Source organism: Gracilinanus agilis, chromosome 1 (assembly GCF_016433145.1).
Source record: "Gracilinanus agilis isolate LMUSP501 chromosome 1, AgileGrace, whole genome shotgun sequence".
NCBI classification, from domain to species: domain Eukaryota; kingdom Metazoa; phylum Chordata; class Mammalia; order Didelphimorphia; family Didelphidae; genus Gracilinanus; species Gracilinanus agilis.
The window spans coordinates 287,777,052-287,796,050 of NC_058130.1; the positions used below are offsets into that span (position 1 = coordinate 287,777,052).

The 18,999-nt window shown below is 37.4% G+C and overlaps 1 long non-coding RNA gene across 1 annotated transcript; it reads left to right on the forward strand.

The window, feature by feature from the left end:
* The first annotated feature begins 1,465 nt into the window (after window positions 1-1,465).
* Window positions 1,466-17,510, forward strand: LOC123231354. The gene is made up of 3 exons (XR_006505107.1): window positions 1,466-1,479; window positions 13,043-13,048; window positions 17,425-17,510. It is a non-coding gene; the product is annotated as an uncharacterized LOC123231354 (long non-coding RNA).
* Window positions 17,511-18,999: the final 1,489 nt, after the last annotated feature.

Here is an 18,999-nt window from a genome sequence, read left to right on the forward strand (position 1 = left end):
TTTTCACAGCAACCCTATGATGTAGGTGCTATCATTATCCCCATTTTATAGATGAGAAAAAGAAGGCAAACTGTTAGGGTTTGAATGGGTGGCCACCAGAGGAACACATGAGTCAATGCAATCAAAGCAAGAGAAAGCTTTATTGCCAGTGCACTGGGGGAGAGTTCTGTAAGAGAATTCTCCAAGTGCTGAGTCTACAGAGGGGAATATATATGTTTCAAGGGCTGGGATATAGCTAGGGTCTGATAATAGCTAGACAATGGGAGTATAGAGGTTTCCATGTGCCATAGGATGTAATTCTTAATGTTCAAGGCTGCTTTGTCTAGGGGAGGAGTGGTGTCCCCAGAACTATGAATTCCAGATAACCACCCTGCTGAGCAGAGCATGACGCTATCAAAACCCCCCTGCTTAACAGGGTATAATGCTGTCAAGCTGTTAGTTATGAGTCTCTGCTTTCTGGCCACAACAAAACAAGTTGTTACCCAGAGTCCCAGAGGAAGAGAGGGAAATGGGATCATATAACTTCAGAAAACTTATGTGGAAATTTGTTCCCTGGGGGGGGACTTCAAGAAGGAGGGGGTTAGGGGAGTGAGGGGAAATCCTTGATGTTCATAAAGAAAAATTAAATGACCACAAATAGATTATTCTTAAAGTTCGTACCCCATCAAAGAGACCACTTTAGTGAGTCTCAAGGGATGTTGGGATCAGGTCAGCTGGAAGAGAAATTTAACAGTGACACAGAAACCAAGGAAAGAGGGAACATTCAGTAGGAGAGGTCATAGTATTAAAGACTACAGAGGGGTTAAGAAGGATAAAAACTGATAAGAGGTCATTAGACTTTGGGATTCATTCAAACTTTAGAGAAAGTTATTTCAATTTTGAATAAAGAAGCCAGAAACCGGACTATAAAAGATTTTACCCTGGGGTCCATTATTCAATCTGCAACTGCTAGCCTGAGATTCCCTTCAGGGTGGATTCTCATGGGAACAAGGAAGCACATGCTTTGGGGGTCTCCAGCCTACAAGCTATTTCTAAAACTTGGGGTTCATCAAATCTCACTATGCCACAAGTTTGGGATCTCTAGATTCCATGTCAACAAAAGGAACAAATGGGTGACAGCAAAATCAAGGATATAATTATCTCTGTCTAGAGTTGAGGTGAATAGAGGGATAGATCATAGAAACTGAGTAGGCTAAGGAATTGGAAAATTAGTATCTGGGGAAGAAGGCAAGAGAACTTGTGTAAACTGAATTTCTCTAATAAGAAGGCAGAATTTGTAATCAATAAACCTGTTTTAGAGTCCCCTATAGCACTTAATAGCTTGCGTAAACCAAGCCATATATTTAATTTCCCTGAGCTTCTATTTCTGCATTTCTAAAAATGGTCTTAATACTTCACTACTATATAATACTTCATAGAACATATATATAATATAATATTTCACAGCGTTTTAGTGAATGGAAGGATTGTGGGTGTGATGTGGTTGTAGCCATGTAGGTTATGTTGTCCACATAGGCCTGTTTAGGTGTGGTTCCAAGGGAAGCAAGAATAAACTTCCCTCACCACAGTTCTCCAAGGGAGACTTTAATTCCTGCCAGAAAAGAAAGCAGGAGTTTAGGGCCAGAGGGTACTAAGCTAGAACTTTATCTGTCTGCTTCCTTAAATATTATTAGACTGGGGGAAATAATTTTTAGGTTCAAGCTGTGCTCTGGATCTCTATCCCTTAATAGTGAAAGAGTACCCCAAGCTTTATATTCAAGACATGACTCCCTTCCCACCAGATGCCAGTTCCACAATGAACATATATAGTGAATAGCAAATAAATTCATTTCTCCAAATCAATAACAAACAGAAATAAGAGAAAATATACATAAATGGTAACTCAAGAAAAAAAAAAGCCAGACAATATACAGAGTAAATGAGTTCTCTCACTGAGAGAGATCACCCAGTTCAAGAGAGTTTCAGATCTCACCCCAAGGAAAATTACATGATCTTCACAGTGTAATAAATTGGAGATAAAGATATGATCGAGGTTGCCAGCTGCTATACATGTCAGTTTCTTCTCTGAGTTTTTCACAGATCTGAAGAGATGCTGAAACCACATATTCTCTCTCTCAGAGACAGGAGCCAGAAAAGCAGGGTCTTTCCTCTCCCAATTTCTCACCAGCTCCATCCCACACAAAAGTATGGAGCTTTGCATAATCAATCTCCATCAATGAAGGGAGCCTGATGCAGATGGACATTTGAGCCAAAGGTTACATAGTGAAAATGTTTTATAACCCTCAAAGTGTAATATGAATTCTAACTATTCTGATGAATGATTAGAGTAAATTAATGTGATTTTTCAAACAATTTTAGATGTGTATGTGTGTTTTTGTTCCCCATCGATTTATCTGGATAATTGGCTCCTCAGTTCTTTACCTCTCTGTATCAGTTTGTGCCAGGTTCAGAGAAATATATAAGGCTTTAAGTTTCTGAGATTTTATAAAGAAAGAGCTCATTCGATCTGCAAAATAATCTTATGAAGTAGATACCATCACCTCCATCATACAGTTGAGGCAACTGAGACAGACTGAAATAAAACAACTTGCCCAGAGTAACACTGCTTGTAAAGTGTCTGAGGTGTTGATGGGGAATCTAGAAGCCCCCAAACTTGTAGCCTAGAAAGATTTGACCTCCGGTTTATTTAGTTTCTCCCTGAGGGAAAGTCCAACTTCTCTAGTCTCAGACTGACAATAGATCTTAAAGGAGTTTAAGTGGGGATGACTAATCCCATCAGATGTTAAGTATCTTTTGTCCCAGTGGGTTCTCCCCTTAGGCCAAAGTCCTTTACTAAAGTGGCCCCGCCCTTGGCTGGATCTTTCCCTTTTGTGTCCATAGTAAAGCATTAGCCCCTCAGTGTTATTCCTGTCTGGGACTCCTCCTTTTCTTTTGTTACCATTGTAAAGTCAATCAACTATCCCTCTCATCTTTAGTCCCCATGTTCCCTAAAAAGGTATTTAAGCTTCTCAACTCTAATGACTCCTCAGAATTGTCCAATCTAGCAAAGTTGGCTTTCCCAGGGGCCAGGGACCAGAGCATCCAGAGTTTAAAACTCATACTCCAAGTAGGCATGAGGCACGCAGCTCTGTGTAGAGGCCTAACTCAGCACTTGAACCCCTTTCCTTAATTAAAGAGTGTCTTTTCTGACTATTTAATAGTTCTGTGTTGTTTCCAAGTCAACAGAGGCCAGATTTGAACTTGGGTCTTCCTGATTCCAGGCACAGCACTCTACCTATTTTGAAAACCATAAAGTTTTATGGACATTAGAATATTTGTGTTTTTTCATCTGTGGTTTTCAAATCATCTTTAAAAGCACAATTTTTTGCTACTGTAAAAATAACTGCTACTTTTGTACATATAGGTCCTTTGATTTGGGGGGATATTGGCTTAGTAAGTGTTATAGCTAGGCCAAAGGGTATGAACACTTTAGTAACTTTGAGGTCATGGTTTCAAATTGCTTTCCAAAACAGCTGGAACAATTCCTAGCTAATCCAACATTTGTCATCTTTGCCATTCTGGTGTGCGTGAAACCTCAAAGTTGCTTTATTTGCATTTCTCTAATTTTTAGTGATTTAGAGTAATATGTTACTGAAGCTGTCCACCAACCTCACAAGTTTCTGGTGGGTAGAACACTCAGAAAGGGAGACCAGGGACTGAGAGAAAAATGGGTGACGGTTAAAGTCTAAGGGAAGGAGAGAAGAAAGACAGAGACAAAAAGATCCGACATGAAGTAGTCAGGCATTGCGTTAGCTCTGGTGGAATAGCGTTTACCCTTAGCCTGACATACTGATGTTTTTATTGGGGTAATAATAGTAAAGAGGAAGGGAGAATGATAATTAGACAAGTGCTCTGATACATTAACATTAGGAGACATCACAACATCACCAGATACAAACTGGGATCCTAAGACAATGGGTAGAGCAAAGTTCTAAGGCCTAAGGCATCCAAGCTCCTTTGATAGGAGTTAATTGATTGTTATAGGAAAAACCAGGAAACTAAGATAGGAATGTGACTAGGTTGAGGTTTAACTTAAATCAAGGTTACAGAAACCAATCATTAGAAATATCATAAGAGTCAGCTTTTTGATTACCCTTAAAATATTATCAAGATTAGTATGTACCTGGACTCCTACAGTTACACAGTTTTTGATAGATTCGATTTCTTCTTTTGAAAACTTCCATACATATCCTTTGATCATTTACCTATTAGGGAATCCTATTAGTCTTATAATCAGTTCTTTATATAGCTTGGAACTTTATCATAGAGACTTATAAAGAATTTTTTATCAGTTACTCAATTTCCTTCTAATTGTAAGTACATTAGATCTATTTGTGGGAAACTTCTATATCTTTGTTTAGTTATAAACTCTTCTCCTAGCCATAGAGCTGAAAGGTAAATCCTTTCTTGTTCCCCTAATTACTTTGTAGAGGGATCTTTCATATCTATATTTATATCACATTCCTATTTGGAGTTTATCTTGGAATATAGTGTTATGTTGTTTATGTAAGTCTTTTTATTTTTTTTTTAAACCAAACTGTTGCTCATTTTCGCCAACAATTCTTTTCAAATAGTAGGTCCTTTCCCCACTAACTAGGGTCTTTGGGTTTATCAATTATCACCTGTCTATTCACTTCTTTATGTTGTATACTTGATCTATCTCTTTTGTTTAAAATGAGTTCCAAGTGATTTTAATGATTCCTGCTTTGTCATACAGTTTGAGATCTGGTACTGATACACTTCCTTGTAAGCCAATTTGAAAATTGAAGTTACTATCTAAATTAATTTACTTATTCAATGCTGTGCCAATCAAGCTATCAAATGATAACTTTATATAACTAAATAGAATAATGAAATTTATCTGGTACAACAAAAGGTCAATAATCTCTAAGAAAACAATTAAAAAAAGTGGGAAGGCAAGAGACCTAATGGTAGCAAATCTCAAGCAATACAAAAAAGTAATAATCATCAAAATGATTCATACTGGTTAAGAAACAGAGAATTCAATTGGTGAAATAGATTAGTTACACAATATAAAGTAACTTGAAGTTTGATGAACCCAAAGATCCCAGCTACTGATATAAAACCTTACTCAATATTCAACAAAAACTGCAGGGGAAACTGGAAAACAGTAGAAATTAAGTACAGACCAATAATTATACCATCTACCAAGCTAATCTCTAAGTACATAACTTGGACATAAAGGTGTCTCTGTGGAATCTGGAAGCCCCCAAATTTGTAGCCTAGAAAGATTTAATGAACTCCAGTTTACTTAGCTTAAAGGTGAAAGACCCAGGTTTGACCTTGTCACTGGACAGTTCCTCCCTGAGGGAAAGTCCAACTTCACTTGTCTCACAGACTAACAATAGACCTTAAAGGAGTTTAAGTGGGGATGGCTAATCCCATCAGATGTTAAGTAACTCTTTTGTCCAATGGTTTCTCCCCTTAGGCCAAAGTCCTTTACCTAGGTGGTCCAGCCTTAGGTTGGATCTTTCCCTTTTGTGTCCATTGTAAAGCATCAGCCCCTCACTGTTGTTTCTGGAACTTCTTGTTTTCCTTTGTTACCATTATAAAGCCAATCAGCTATCCCTCTCATCCTTAGTCCCCCATGTCCCCCAAGTATTTAAACTTCCCAACTTTAATAGCTCCTAGGAGTTGTCAATCTATCTCGAGGTTGGCTTTCCCAGGGGTCAGTGACCAGAGCAACCAGAGTTCAACCTTTGGACTCTGTGTAGGCCTGTGGCACACAGCTCTGTGTAGAGGCCTAATTCAGCCCTGTACCCCTTTCCTTAATTAAATAGTGGCTTTTCTGACTATTTAATAGTCCTGTGTTTTTTACAAGTCAACAAAGGTGACACATAAACAAATGAAAGGAGCAAGAAAAAAATCTCTTTTCAAATTTACAGAGAGCAGAAAGGATCACGAAGAAAGGATAGAAAGACTCAGAAGAAAAAGTGGACAATTTTGATTACATAAAATTCAAAAGTTTTGTCACAAACAAAATCAATGTAGCTAAACTTAAAAGTGAAATAGGTAACAAAAGGAAAAAATTTATAACAAATTTCTCTGATAAAGGCCTCACTTCCCAGATATAAAGAGAACTGATTAAAATTTATAAGAATAAACATCACTGATTGATAAATGATCAAAGGAGATGAACAGGCAGTCCTCAAAGGACAGAAATGTTAGATATCAGTAGGTATATTGAAATAATGAAATAATGTAGTAAAGTAAATAGCCATAACTGAAACTAGGTCATAGCCCCCCCCCTACATTCTTGCTAAAATAGCCGAAATCACAGAAACTACAGAAGTTCTACCTTCTACAGGCCACCCCTGAGTCTGCCAACACCCACCACCTTACCTGCCACCCCCTGAGTTTCCCACCACCCCAAACATATATAATCTTTACTCTGACTATGCCCCCCCCCAACTCCTTTGCTGGGCACCCCTAGCACGAAATAGAAATAAAGACTTCCCTTTGCTTGGATTGCATTGTCTCCGTGTGCTCCTTGGGTGGTCATCCATTTGGACCCTAACAATATAAAAATGCTCTAACTTGCTAAAAATTATATAAATGCAAGTTTAAGAAATTCTGAGGTTTCACCTTACACATATTGTGTAGCAAATTATCGAAAAGTTGACAGGAAAGAAAAATAACAAATACTAAAAAGGCTATGGGAAATCAGATATTTTAAATGGTAGAACTATTAATTGATTTTACCTTTCTGGAAAGAAATTTTTAACTATGACTAAAAAGTTACTAAAATGTGCATATTCTTTGACTCAATGATAATCTCTATGAGGGAATTTTAAAAATGAGAAATTCCTTTATGTGCAAAAGGAATTACACTCATTTTGTAGTGGCAAAGAACTTGAAACTAAGGATGGGCCTATTAAATGGAAAATATTTCAATAAATTATGGTTTTTATGCATTAATGTAATGAATGCAATTATGCTATAATAAATGAGAAGGGGCATGGTTTCAGAGAAAGCTGGGAAGAGATATAAAAGTGAAATAAACAGAACCAGAAGGATAATTTATATAGTAACAACAATGTAAAGAGAAGCAGCTTTGAACATCTCTGAGTTTCCTTCTTAGATTGTGGGGAAGCAAGTGTCAGGAGCTTTCTCCCACCCATGGTATTCCCCAAATGTTTACATATTTATATATTGAGCACCATTTGATGCTCTGCCACTATGGCCTCATCTGACTATCAACATTTTGTCATCAGTGTACTGAGGGTACAACAATGCCCTCAGGAAGGGAGATTTGTCTTAGCCAACAATAATGTGATAGTATGAAGGAGAGTTCTGGAAGACCTGAAACATATTGGACTTTTTTCTAAATGAAAGCAAACTTGTTTTTGGCTTCTCAACTACAAGAACAGAGGGAAAAAAGTACTGGAAAGACTGATAGCCCCATATTAGCCATTCTGGGCTTGACTCTCTGATCAGGAACAGTGGTAGAAAGAAGGCCTGTTGACTTTGATTAGTTCATCTATGGTCCATTTTAAGCTAGCTACCAGGTGCCACCCCCTTCCTCATGAGTAGTTTACAGGGTATTGTAATGGGATGTGGTATAACAAAGTACTCTAGCTTCCTTCATTCCATCACTAGAGAATTATCTTTCATCCACCCAGGAACACTAAATTGTATGAGGTTAACTACATGGGATAGCTTTCCTTTTGGCCATACTCAGTACAATATTATACCTAAAAGATTGTTGAAAGGGCCTTACACAGATACTGAGTCTATCTATGGTCTCCATTGAATGATTCAAATTAGGCAGGAGTTTGAGGTTTGGTGGGGCTGACTGGGCTCCCGGTTGCCCTGTTGATTAAATTCTCTATCCAGTCTTATCAGCACCTCCAAGGACTCCCTATCTATTATTTTCTTATCAACTTCATGTTTTGGGAGCCATGCCCTAGTGGGACAGGAGTGGGCTCTGATTTCTTTTCCTAGAGATTCTTATTTGCACACGCCACAACTCTCCAGACTTCCTGCTCAGATTTCAACAGTGATCAGCCCACATCTTTATAATTGTAGAGAGATAGGAAAGACCCAAAGCTAAAGTCAAAGTCCATTCTGATGAGGCTCCACACAAAAGACAGGATCTAATTGCATCTGAAATGAGCCAGGCCTTGGGGGAGGGGAAAGCATAAACCTACTCTATTAAACCCATCCTTTATGGTCCTTTAGGAACTTCAACTTCTACTTTGCAGATGCCTATCTACAAGCAGGTTGCAAAAAGAATTAATTTTAAGACATCAAATGTGAATAACACCTCATTTTAGCCACCTAAAAAGGACAAAGCGTATTCTTCCTCCAGAGGCTCTATTGAATTTTATTGGCCTGTAAAAGCAGGTCCTCAGGGAATTCTCTCAGTTTTCAAAAGTCCATTGCAGAGTCTCTAAACATGGATTCCATTAGACTATACCCTCAGAAACCATTGCTCTAGAGCAGTGATGGCAAACCTTTTAGAGATTATGTGTTGTGCCCCACACCTCCCACCAAGACCAGGTGCCAGTGCCCTGCCCTCCTCCCTAGAGACCAAATGCCCCCTCCCTTCTCTGGCTGCCTTACCCCAGACCAGAGGGAGGGAGGAAGTGCTTTATCTCTCTAGTAGCAGAATGCACCATCCCAGTTCACTTTCAGTTCAACTAAACTGGTCATCCAATTTATATGCAAAATCAACAACTTCCAGGAAATGCAATCAATCTCCTACAGCAAGCTAATGATCCTTATGCTTTAGGCAGGGAACAGGCACCAAGTTCCACTGAGAAGACTCCTAATACATAATCAGGAAGATTCCTGCAACAGAGTCATGCTGGATCCTGCCACCTTAGAGTCCACCCCTTTCCTCTGTGTTTGCTAGGCTTTTCCCTTAACTAAACACTGATGTTCCAATTTGCCATGACTACTCCTAATAGTATAAGCATAGTTCTAATAATAGAAAGCTGTCAGGTTCAAGGTTGTGACAAAATGAAGCACTTACACATCATTGATCATTTTTTTTTTATTTTAAACCCTTAACTTCTGTGTATTGACTTATAGGTAGAAGAGTGGTAAGGGTAGGCAATGGGGGTCAAGTGACTTGCCCAGTGTCTGAGGCCGCATTTGAACCTAAGACCTCCCATCTCTAGGCCTGGCTCTCAATCCACTGAGCTACCCAGCTGCCCCCAACACATCATTGATCATTTAACAACATATTTAAAATTTAACAAAAGCAATAAACAAAATTCAATATTTATTTTGCAAGAATATGAAGTAAGGATAGAGGGGGCATCTAGCTTCTCTGGATGTAATCTGCAATTCCATCTGGAAACACTTTTGGCCAATACATCATCAGGGTTTGACAACTCCTGAGATCTTAGGTACCCACCAAGTTTGGGAGGTCCAGACCCTATATGCTTGGAACTTATTAAAAGTCATAAAGGCAGGCATAAAGCCTCTGGATGACCAGGAGAATCAGAGAATCCAGGACCAATCAGACCCCCAAAGGAATGTTTTGTACTATTACAATAACCCAGAGGCTCCCTTCCTTCTGGAATTCCTTTCTTTTTCAGTTCAATAATTTATTTTTTTTAATGTACATAAAAACAATGGACAATTTCAGGCATCTATCTTCAGCAGCTGGAACACCTCCTCCCTTTGTGTTCCTGGTATACATCCCTTGTACTCTGGAAACTAGCCTAATCAAATCCTTATTAGTTTACCAGTTACCAAGAACTACCCAGATGAGTGAATCCTAAAACTTCTGTTTCTAAGACTTTGCAGGAAGAGTGATGAGTATATTGCTGAGGACCTCCTTAAAGTTTATATCACACTGACAAATAGAACCAGATTCTTGAGCTTTTTCCCACAGACCATTTCTTTTTAGCTTTATTCTGACTTTCAAAGAGGGACAACAGAATATAAGGACATCAACTTCCCCTCCTCCTCATTCTTAGGAGACTAGAATCTGGAAAATCTAGGTAAAGTGACAGGATTAGGAATTTCTCAGAATTGGGGAAGGGTTCTCCCTCCCCAAACTGGGTGGGGCTGGGATACCAAGAATGGAGTCTGGAGTGAATCCCCATCTTCCTTCATGGAGGTAGCTGCATTGGTGGTGACTTTTCAAATGTTTATTCTTGTCCTCTTCTCTTCTTACCATTAATTTGCCACCCCCACCCCAATGATATAAATCTTATCTTTAGGTTATGGGAAAAACAGAATATATTATATGACTAAAAATTAAAAACAAAAAAGAACCAGGGAATGCTCCCACCTAATGGTATCTTTATTCCTCTTTTATACATCAAGATAAAATCAGTTAGATCAATGCCCTTCCATTAGTCCCTCTCTCTTTCCCCTCTCAGATCTCCATATGCCACCAGAAGAGCCTTTTTGCCAGTGTGCCATATCACCTTCCCCGTACTTCAATCACAATATGAGCTGTGATGCCCTTTTAATCCAATTTTGTTGATTATATTTTTATTTATTTTAAAAATATTTTTCCATGTTTAAACGATTCATTTTCTTTCCCATCCCTCTTCCTTGCCCCCTCCACTGGGTTATATAGGTATTATCAGTTGTTACCTATTTCCATATTATTAATTTTTGCAATAGAGCTATCTTTTAAAACCAAAACCCCAAATCATGTACCCATATAAACAAGTGATAAATTGTTACGATTAAAAATGATAAAGACTGATATTATAAGAGAAATTAATATTTTAATTGCCATGGCCAGGTTGGTAAAATATATATGCCCGCGCCTGACTATCTTTTAAATTTACCGCCAGTGCCCAGCCTGTCTCTCTCGTATGCCAGCCAGCCCACTCAGGTAACCAAGAGGCCGTCTCCAGGCTGCCCTCTGAATTTAAGCTGCCCTATATGTTTGGGGATGTCAGAGACGTCCTCACGTCCAAAAACCGGAAACCCATTGGATCACAGGGAATGTAGTCTCAAAGTCCCCACATGTCCACAGGAAGTTTGTAAGATACTTTTAAATGGCACCTCCGTGAATTCCAAACACACAAAATCATGTTTTTCTTGTGCGTTTCTTCTCCCACAGTTCTTTCTCTTGATGTGGATGGCATTCTTTCTCATAAGTCCTGGATCATCGCATTGCTACTAGTAGCAAAGATCGTTCTACAATGTTTTACTTTCTGTGTACAATGTTCTCTTGGTTCTGCTCATTTCATTCTGCATCAGTTCATGGAAGTTCTTCAGGTTCATATAAAAATCCTCCAGTTTATCATTCCTTGATAGCACAATAGTATTCCATCAACATCATATACCACAGTTTGTTCAGCCATTCCCCAATCAAGGGACACCTCCTCATTTTCCAATTTTTTGCCACCACAAAGAGTGTGGCTATGAATATTTTTGTACAACCCTTTTTTTTATTATCTCTTTGGTAGAGGTTTGCTGAATCAAAGGGCATACATTCTTTTAAAGTCCTTTGGGCATAATTCTAAATTGCCTTCCAGAATGGTTGGATCAATTCACAACTCCACCAGCAGTGTATTAATGTCCCAATTTTGCCACATCCTCGCCAACATTTACTATTTTCCTTTACTATTGGCCAATCTGATAGGTGTGAGGTGGTACCTCAGAGTTGTTTTGATTTGCATTTTTCTAATCAAGAGGGATTTAGAAGACTTTTTCATGTGATTATTGATAGTTTTTATTTCTTCATGTGAAAATTACTTATTCATATCATTTCGCCATTTGTCAATTCAGGAATTTCTTGTACATTTGACTTAGCTCCTTATATATTTGGGAAATCAGACCTTTGTCAGAGAACTTTGCTTAAAATTTTTTTCCCCCAGTTTGTTATTTCCCTTCTAATTTTGTTTGCAATGGTTTTGTTTGTACAAAAACTTTCAATGTAATATAATTTAAATTATTCATTTTACATTTTGTAATGTTCTCTCTCTTGCTTGGTCTTAAATTCCTCCCTTTCCCAAAGATCTGAAAGGTATACTATTCTGTGTTCACATAATTTATTATTTCACTATATAGTTAAGTCATTTACCCATTTTGAATTTATCTTGGTATGGGGTGTAAAATGTTGATCTAAACCTAATTTTTCCCATACTGTTTTCCAATTTTCCCAGCAGTTTTGGTCAAATAGTAGGTTCTTGTTCCAAAAGCTGGGATTTGGGGGTTTGTCAAACAATATCTTGCTAGGTATCCCTATTCTATTCCATTGATCCTCCTTTCTATCTCTTAGTACCATAATTTTGATGATGACTGCTTTATAAAACAGTTTAAGATCTGGTACTGCTAGGCTCCCATTGTTCACATTTCTTTTTATTAGATCCCTTGATATTTTTGGTCTTTTGTTCTTCGAGATAAACTTTGTTATAATTTTTTCTAATTCTACAAAAAAGTTTTTTGGTAGTTTGATAGGTATGGCACTGAATAAGTAAATTAGTTTAGGTAGGATTGTCATTTTTATTATCCCGTCCATGAACAATTAATGTTTTTCCAATTGTTTAGATCTAGTTTTATTTGTGTGAAAAGTGTTTTGTAGTTGTGTTCACATAAGTCCTGAGTTTGTCTTGGCAGATAGATTCCCAAATATTTTATATATTGTCTAGAGTGATTTTAAATGGAGTTCCTCTCTCTAACTTTTGCTGATTTTTGTTGGAAATATGAAGAAATGCTGATGATTTGGGTAGGTTTATTTTGTATTCTTCAACTTTGCTAAAATTATTTCTACTAGCTTTTTAGTTGATTTTCTAAGACTGTCTAAATATACCATCATATCATCTAAAAAGTGATAGTTTTTAATCCCTTCAATTTCTTTTTCTTTTCTAATTGCTACCTCTAGCATTTCTAATACAATATTAAATAATAGTAGTGATAACGGGCATCCTTGCTTCACTCCTGATCTTACTGGGAATACTTCTAATTTATCCTCATTGCAAATGATACTTGCTGATGGTATACTGTTTATTAATTTGGGGAAAGGTCTTTCTATTCCTATACTTTCTAGGGTCTTTAACAGGAATGGGTGTTGCGTTTTGTCAAGAGATTTTTCTGCATCTATTGATAGAATGATGTAATTTTTGTTGGTTTGCTTGTTGATATGGTCAATTATGTGGGTGGTTTTCCTATTATTAAACCATTCTTGCATTCCTGGTATAAATCCCACCTGGTCATAGTGAATAATCCTTGTGATGATTTGCTATAGTCTCTTTGTTAGTATTTTATTTAAGATTTTTGGATCTATGTTCACTAAGGAGATTGGTCTGAACTTTTCTTTCTCCTTTTTTGGTCTGCCTGGCTTTGGAATCAGTACCATATTTGTGGTAAAGGAATCTGGTAAAACTCCTTCTTTGCTTATTTTGTCAAATAATGTGTAGAGCATTAGGATTAGCTGTTCTTTAAATGTTTGATAGAATTCACTTGTGAATCCATCTGGCCCTGGGGATTTTTTTCTAAGTAAGTTCCCTGATGGCTTGTTCAATTTCTTTTTCTGAGATGGGATTGTTTTAAGTATTCCCTTTCCTTTTTTGTTAAACTAGGCAGTTTATATTTTCCTAAATATTCACCCATTTAACCTAGATTGTCATATTTATTGCCATATAATTGGGTAAAATATTTCTTAATAATTAGCTTAATTTCCTCTTCATTAGAGATAAGGTCACCCTTTTCATCTTTGATATTGTTAATTTTATTTTCTTCTTTCTTTTTTTTCCATTAGATTAACTAGTACTTTTATCTATTTTATTTGTTTTTTCAAAGTACCAGCTCCTAGTTTTATTAGTTCAATAAATAATCCTTGTGATGATTTGCTATAGTTTCTTTGCTAGTATTTTATTTAAGATTTTTGGATCTATGTTCACTAAAGAGATTGGTCTGAACTTTTCTTTCTCCGTTTTTGGTCTGCCTGGCTTTGGAATCAGTACCATATTTGTGGTAAAGGAATCTGGTAAAACTCCTTCTTTGCTTATTTTGTCAAATAATGTGTAGAGCATTAGGATTAGCTATTCTAGGAATCTGGTAAAACTCCTTCTTTGCTTATTTTGCCAAATAATGTGTAGAACATTAGGATTAGCTTTTACTTTCAATTTTATTAATTTCTCCTTTCATTTTTAGGACTTCCAATTTGGTTTTTATCTTGGGATGTTTTTTCTCTTTCTAGTTTTTTAAGTTGCAAACCTAATTTATTAATTTCCTCCCTTTCTATTTTGCTGATATAAGCACTAAGAGATATAAATGTTCTCCTCAGTACTGCTTTAATTGTATCCCTTAGATTTTTATATATTGTCTTCTCATTGTCATCCTCTTCATCCTCTGCATTATGATCTGAAAAAGCTGCATTTATTTTTTTCTGCTTTTCCACATTTGCTTACAATGTTTTTATGCCCTAGTACATGGTTGATCTTTGTATATGTACCATGTGTTGCTGAAAACGTATATTCCTTTTTATCCCTATTCAATTTTCTCCAGATATCTATTAACTCTAATTTTTCTAACATTTCATCCTTCTTACTTCTTATTTATCTTTTGGTTTGATTTATCTAGTTCTGATAGGACCTCAACTAGTATGGTTTTACTATTTCCTCCTTAAGTTCCTTTAGTTTCTCCTTTAAAAATCTGTATGCTACACAATTTGGTGCATAAATGTTTAGTATTGATATTCCTTCATCGTTTGTAGTACCTTTTAGCAAGATATAAATTTCCTTATCTCTTTTAATCAGATCAATTTTTACTGTAGCTTTGTCTGGTATCATGATTGCTACTCCTGCTTTTTTTACTTTAGATGATGCATGATAAATTCTGCACCAGTCTTTACCCTACAGAGAAGTAGAAGGGAAATAAGGAAAGGGAAGGGAGAGGTAATTGAAGTGGGGGGGGGGGAATCAGAGGGATGACAAAAAGCAAAACATTGGTGAGGAGGAACAGAGCAGGATCAAAAGGGAAAAATGAAATGGAAAGCAATATACAGTATTCATAACTCTGAATGTGAATGGGATGAACTTACCCATAAAATGGAAGTGGATAGCAGAGTGGATTAAAAACAAGAATCCTACTATATGTTGTTTAAAAGAAACATATTTGAGGTAGAGTGATACAGCATTAAGTGACTTGCCCTGGGCCACAGAGCTAATGTCTGAGTCCAAATTTGAATTCAAGTCCTTCTGACTCCAAGCCTGGTGCACCAGAAATGAAATAAAGTAGTTTATTATTATCATAAACCCAACCACACTTAACAATAGGGTGCAGGAAGACTTGGCATTGTCTCCAGATGGTCAGCAGGATATGTTAACCAATCAATATATATTAAGTGCCTACTACTTGCCAGACACTGAATGTTTTTTTAAAAAGGAGAGAGATCTTGCCCTCAACAGAGCTTACTATTTAGTGGGGGAAGACAAGCAAGACTGTATGCAAAGCAAGATAAATAAGAGAGAAGGCACTAAAATTAATAGGGGATGGGAAAGACTTCTCGTACAATGGAGGATTTTAATTAGGACTTAATGAAAGCCAGGGAAGTCACTAAGTGGAGATGAGGAAGGAGAGAATCCCAGGCATGTGGAACAACCAGAAAAAATGCCTGGAGCTGATGGAATGTCATTCTTAAAAGAGCCAGGCCAGTGTCACTGAATTGAAGGGTACATGGTGGGAAGTACAATATAAGAAGACTGGAAAGGTAAGAAGGTTAGGTTATGAAAGGCTTTGAATGCCAAACAAAGCATTTTGTATTCAATCCTGGAAGTGAGTCACTGGAGTTTGAGTGACAAAGTTAGACCAGCATATTAAGAAAATCACTTTATGATGGATTTGGAATGGAGAGATATGAGGCAGGCTGACTATTTGAAACATGAGGTGATAGGTCTCAAGAGTGGTAGCATTGTCAAAGAGAAGGGAGCCTACATGTTGCAGGTGAACCTGTTGCAGGCCTTGGCAACAGACTGGATATATGGGGTGTGAGAATGAGAAGTTGAAGTTAACTCCTAGGTTGGAAGCCAGAGCAGTTGGGTAGAAGTGAGGTAGGGGAAAGAGAGTTGTTGGGGACAAGTTTAGTTTATGATGTCTACTAACCATGCAGTTAGGAATTCTAGAAAGGCAGTTAAGAGATGAGATTGGAGACCAGCAGTTTGGGGCAGAATACATAGATTTGAGAATCATTAGAGAAGAGATAGTAATTAACTTTATTGAGGCTGAAGAGGTCATGAAATGAGGCAGTGTAATGGGGAGAAAGCCCAGGACAGAACCCTATGGGACACTTAGAATTAAGGGAGGTGATCTGAATGAGGACCCAGAAAAGGAGACAAAAGTGATCAGATAGGAGAACCAGGAGAAAGTGGTGTCCCAAAAACTTAGAGAATATATCAAGGAGAAAATGATCAATAATGCCAAAAGCTACACCAATCAAGAATGAGGATTAAGAAAAGACCTTTGGATTTGGCAATTTAAAAATAATTAATAACTTTGGAAAAGGTGGTTTAAGCAGAGCAATGAAGGGGAAAGTTGGATTGTAAAAGGGAAGAGAGAAGTGGAGGCTTCTAAGATGGTCTTGCCAAGAAGTGTTTTGCCACAAAAATCTGAAGATATAGGATGTTAGCAGGGAGGGATTGAAGGATCAAGTGAGGTGTGGGCTTTATTTTAATTTTTTTTGCTTTTTTCAGGATAAGGGAGTTATTTCTCATGTTCTTAGGCAGTAGGAAATGTAGATAGGCTAAGACTGAAAATAAGTGAGAACAGAGATAAAAGAGAGGGCAATTTGATGTACGAGATCATATGAATGAGATTTCTTGAGCAAGTGTGGATGGCCAAACTGACCCTTGCCCAAACCTACAGGCTGTGTGTTTATGATAGATAAGACCTTGTATACAACCTTGCTATGGCTAGTTCTAGAATTGTTAAGAGGAATAGAATTGAAAATGTAATGGTTGATACAGCTATGCTAATGGATGAAAGGGCTAATGTGGCTGAACCAATTAAGTGAATTAGTAAGTGTCCTGCAGTAATGTTGGCTGTCAGTCGAACTGCTAAGGCAAGAGGTTGGATAAACAGGCTAATTGTTTCGATAATGATTAGTATTGGGATTAGAGGGGTTGGAGTGCCTTGAGGCAAGAAATGGGCTAATGATATTTTAGGTTTATTTCGAAAGCCTATAATTACTGTACCAGCCCATAGTGGGATAGCTATACCGATATTTATTGACAGTTGTGTAGTTGGGGTGAATGAGTAAGGTAGAAGTCCTAGGAGATTAGTGGAAGCAATGAACAGGATTAGGGAGATTAATATGAGGGATCGGTTCGACCTTGTTTGTTATGTATTGTCATTATTTGTTTAGTGATGAGACGAATCAATCAGATTTGTAGAGTTTGAATACGGTTAGGGAGTCATCCTTTGGGGGAAGACAAAAAAATACAGGGGAATAGAATAATAATTGGTAGAGTTGTAATACCTATAATTGTGGGTGTGATGAATGGGGCAAATAAATTTTCGTTCATTTGTTTTCATAGGTTTTGTCTGTTCTGTTGGGGATGGTACTTGTGTTAATGTTTGATTAATTATTTTGAGTTGATAGACACAAAATAATGCGATGGTTGTAAGTAAAATAGTGGTAAATCAAGTAGAAGTGTCTAATTGTGGCATGTTTTTTGAGGAGATACTATGTCTCGTGCATGCTTGAAAGCATGGGAAAGGGGCTCAAAAATGATTGCATTATAGATGATCACTTTTCGAAGTATTTGAGTGAGGTTATTTCTAGGACAATAGGCATAAAGCTGTGGTTAGATCCACAGATTTCTGAACATTGTCCGTAAAACACTCCTGGTCGAGATGATGTTAGGGTGACTTGGTTAAGTCGTCCTGGAATAGCATCAGCTTTTAGTCCTAGTGATGGGACGGCTCATGCATGTAAGACATCTTCTGAGGAGATTAATATACGAATGGGCAGTTCCATAGGTAGGACTACTCGGTTATCTACTTCTAGAAGTCTCAGTTGGCCAGGGGATAGGTCTTGAGTAGGGATTATGTAGGAATCAAATGTTAGGTCTTCGTAATCGGTATACTCATAGCTTCAGTATCATTGATGGCCTATAGCTTTGACTGTTAGATAGGGGTTATAAATTTCGTCTATTATGTAGAGAATTCGTAGTGAGGGAAGGGCAATTAGGACTAAAATCACTGCTGGTATGATAGTTCAAATTGTTTCAACTTCTTGAGCGTCTATAGTGCTTGTATAAGTTAATTTTGTAGTTAATATTAAAATAATGATGTAGAGCACTAAGGAGCTGATTAAAAAGACGATTATAAGTGTGTGATCATGGAATTATATTAGTTCTTCTATAATGGGAGAGGTAGCGTCTTGAAAGCCTAGTTGTATAGGGTAGGGCATTTAAGATACATAAGGGTTAAACTTATAATTTAACTATGGCAAAGTTATGTAATGATTTTACTAGTATCTTAAGAGAAAGTCATAGAGGTTATGGGGTTGACTTGAAATCAATCTGAGGGGGTTCAATTCCTCCCTTTTTTGTTTAAGTTTTAATGAACACTGGTTGCTCGAATGTATGATAAGGGGGTGGACAGCCATATAGTCATTCAATATTGGTTGTGGTTATTTCTACACTTATAATTTCACGTTTAGAAGCGAAGGCTTCTCAGATGATGAACACCATTAGGATTACGGCTGTTAGTGAGATGAAGGAACCAATAGATGAGAGAACATTTCATGTGGTATAGGCGTCTGGGTAGTCGGAGTATCGGCGTGGTATACCTGAGAGTCCTAGGAAATGCTGGGGGAAAAATGTTAGGTTTACTCCTACAAATATAATAAAGAAGTGAATTTTTGTTCATAAGTCGCTGAGTATATAGCCTGTGAATAGGGGGAATCAGTGTACAAAACCTCCTATAATGGCAAATACGGCTCCTATAGATAGCACATAGTGGAAGTGGGCTACTACATAGTATGTGTCGTGGAGAACAATATCTAATGATGAG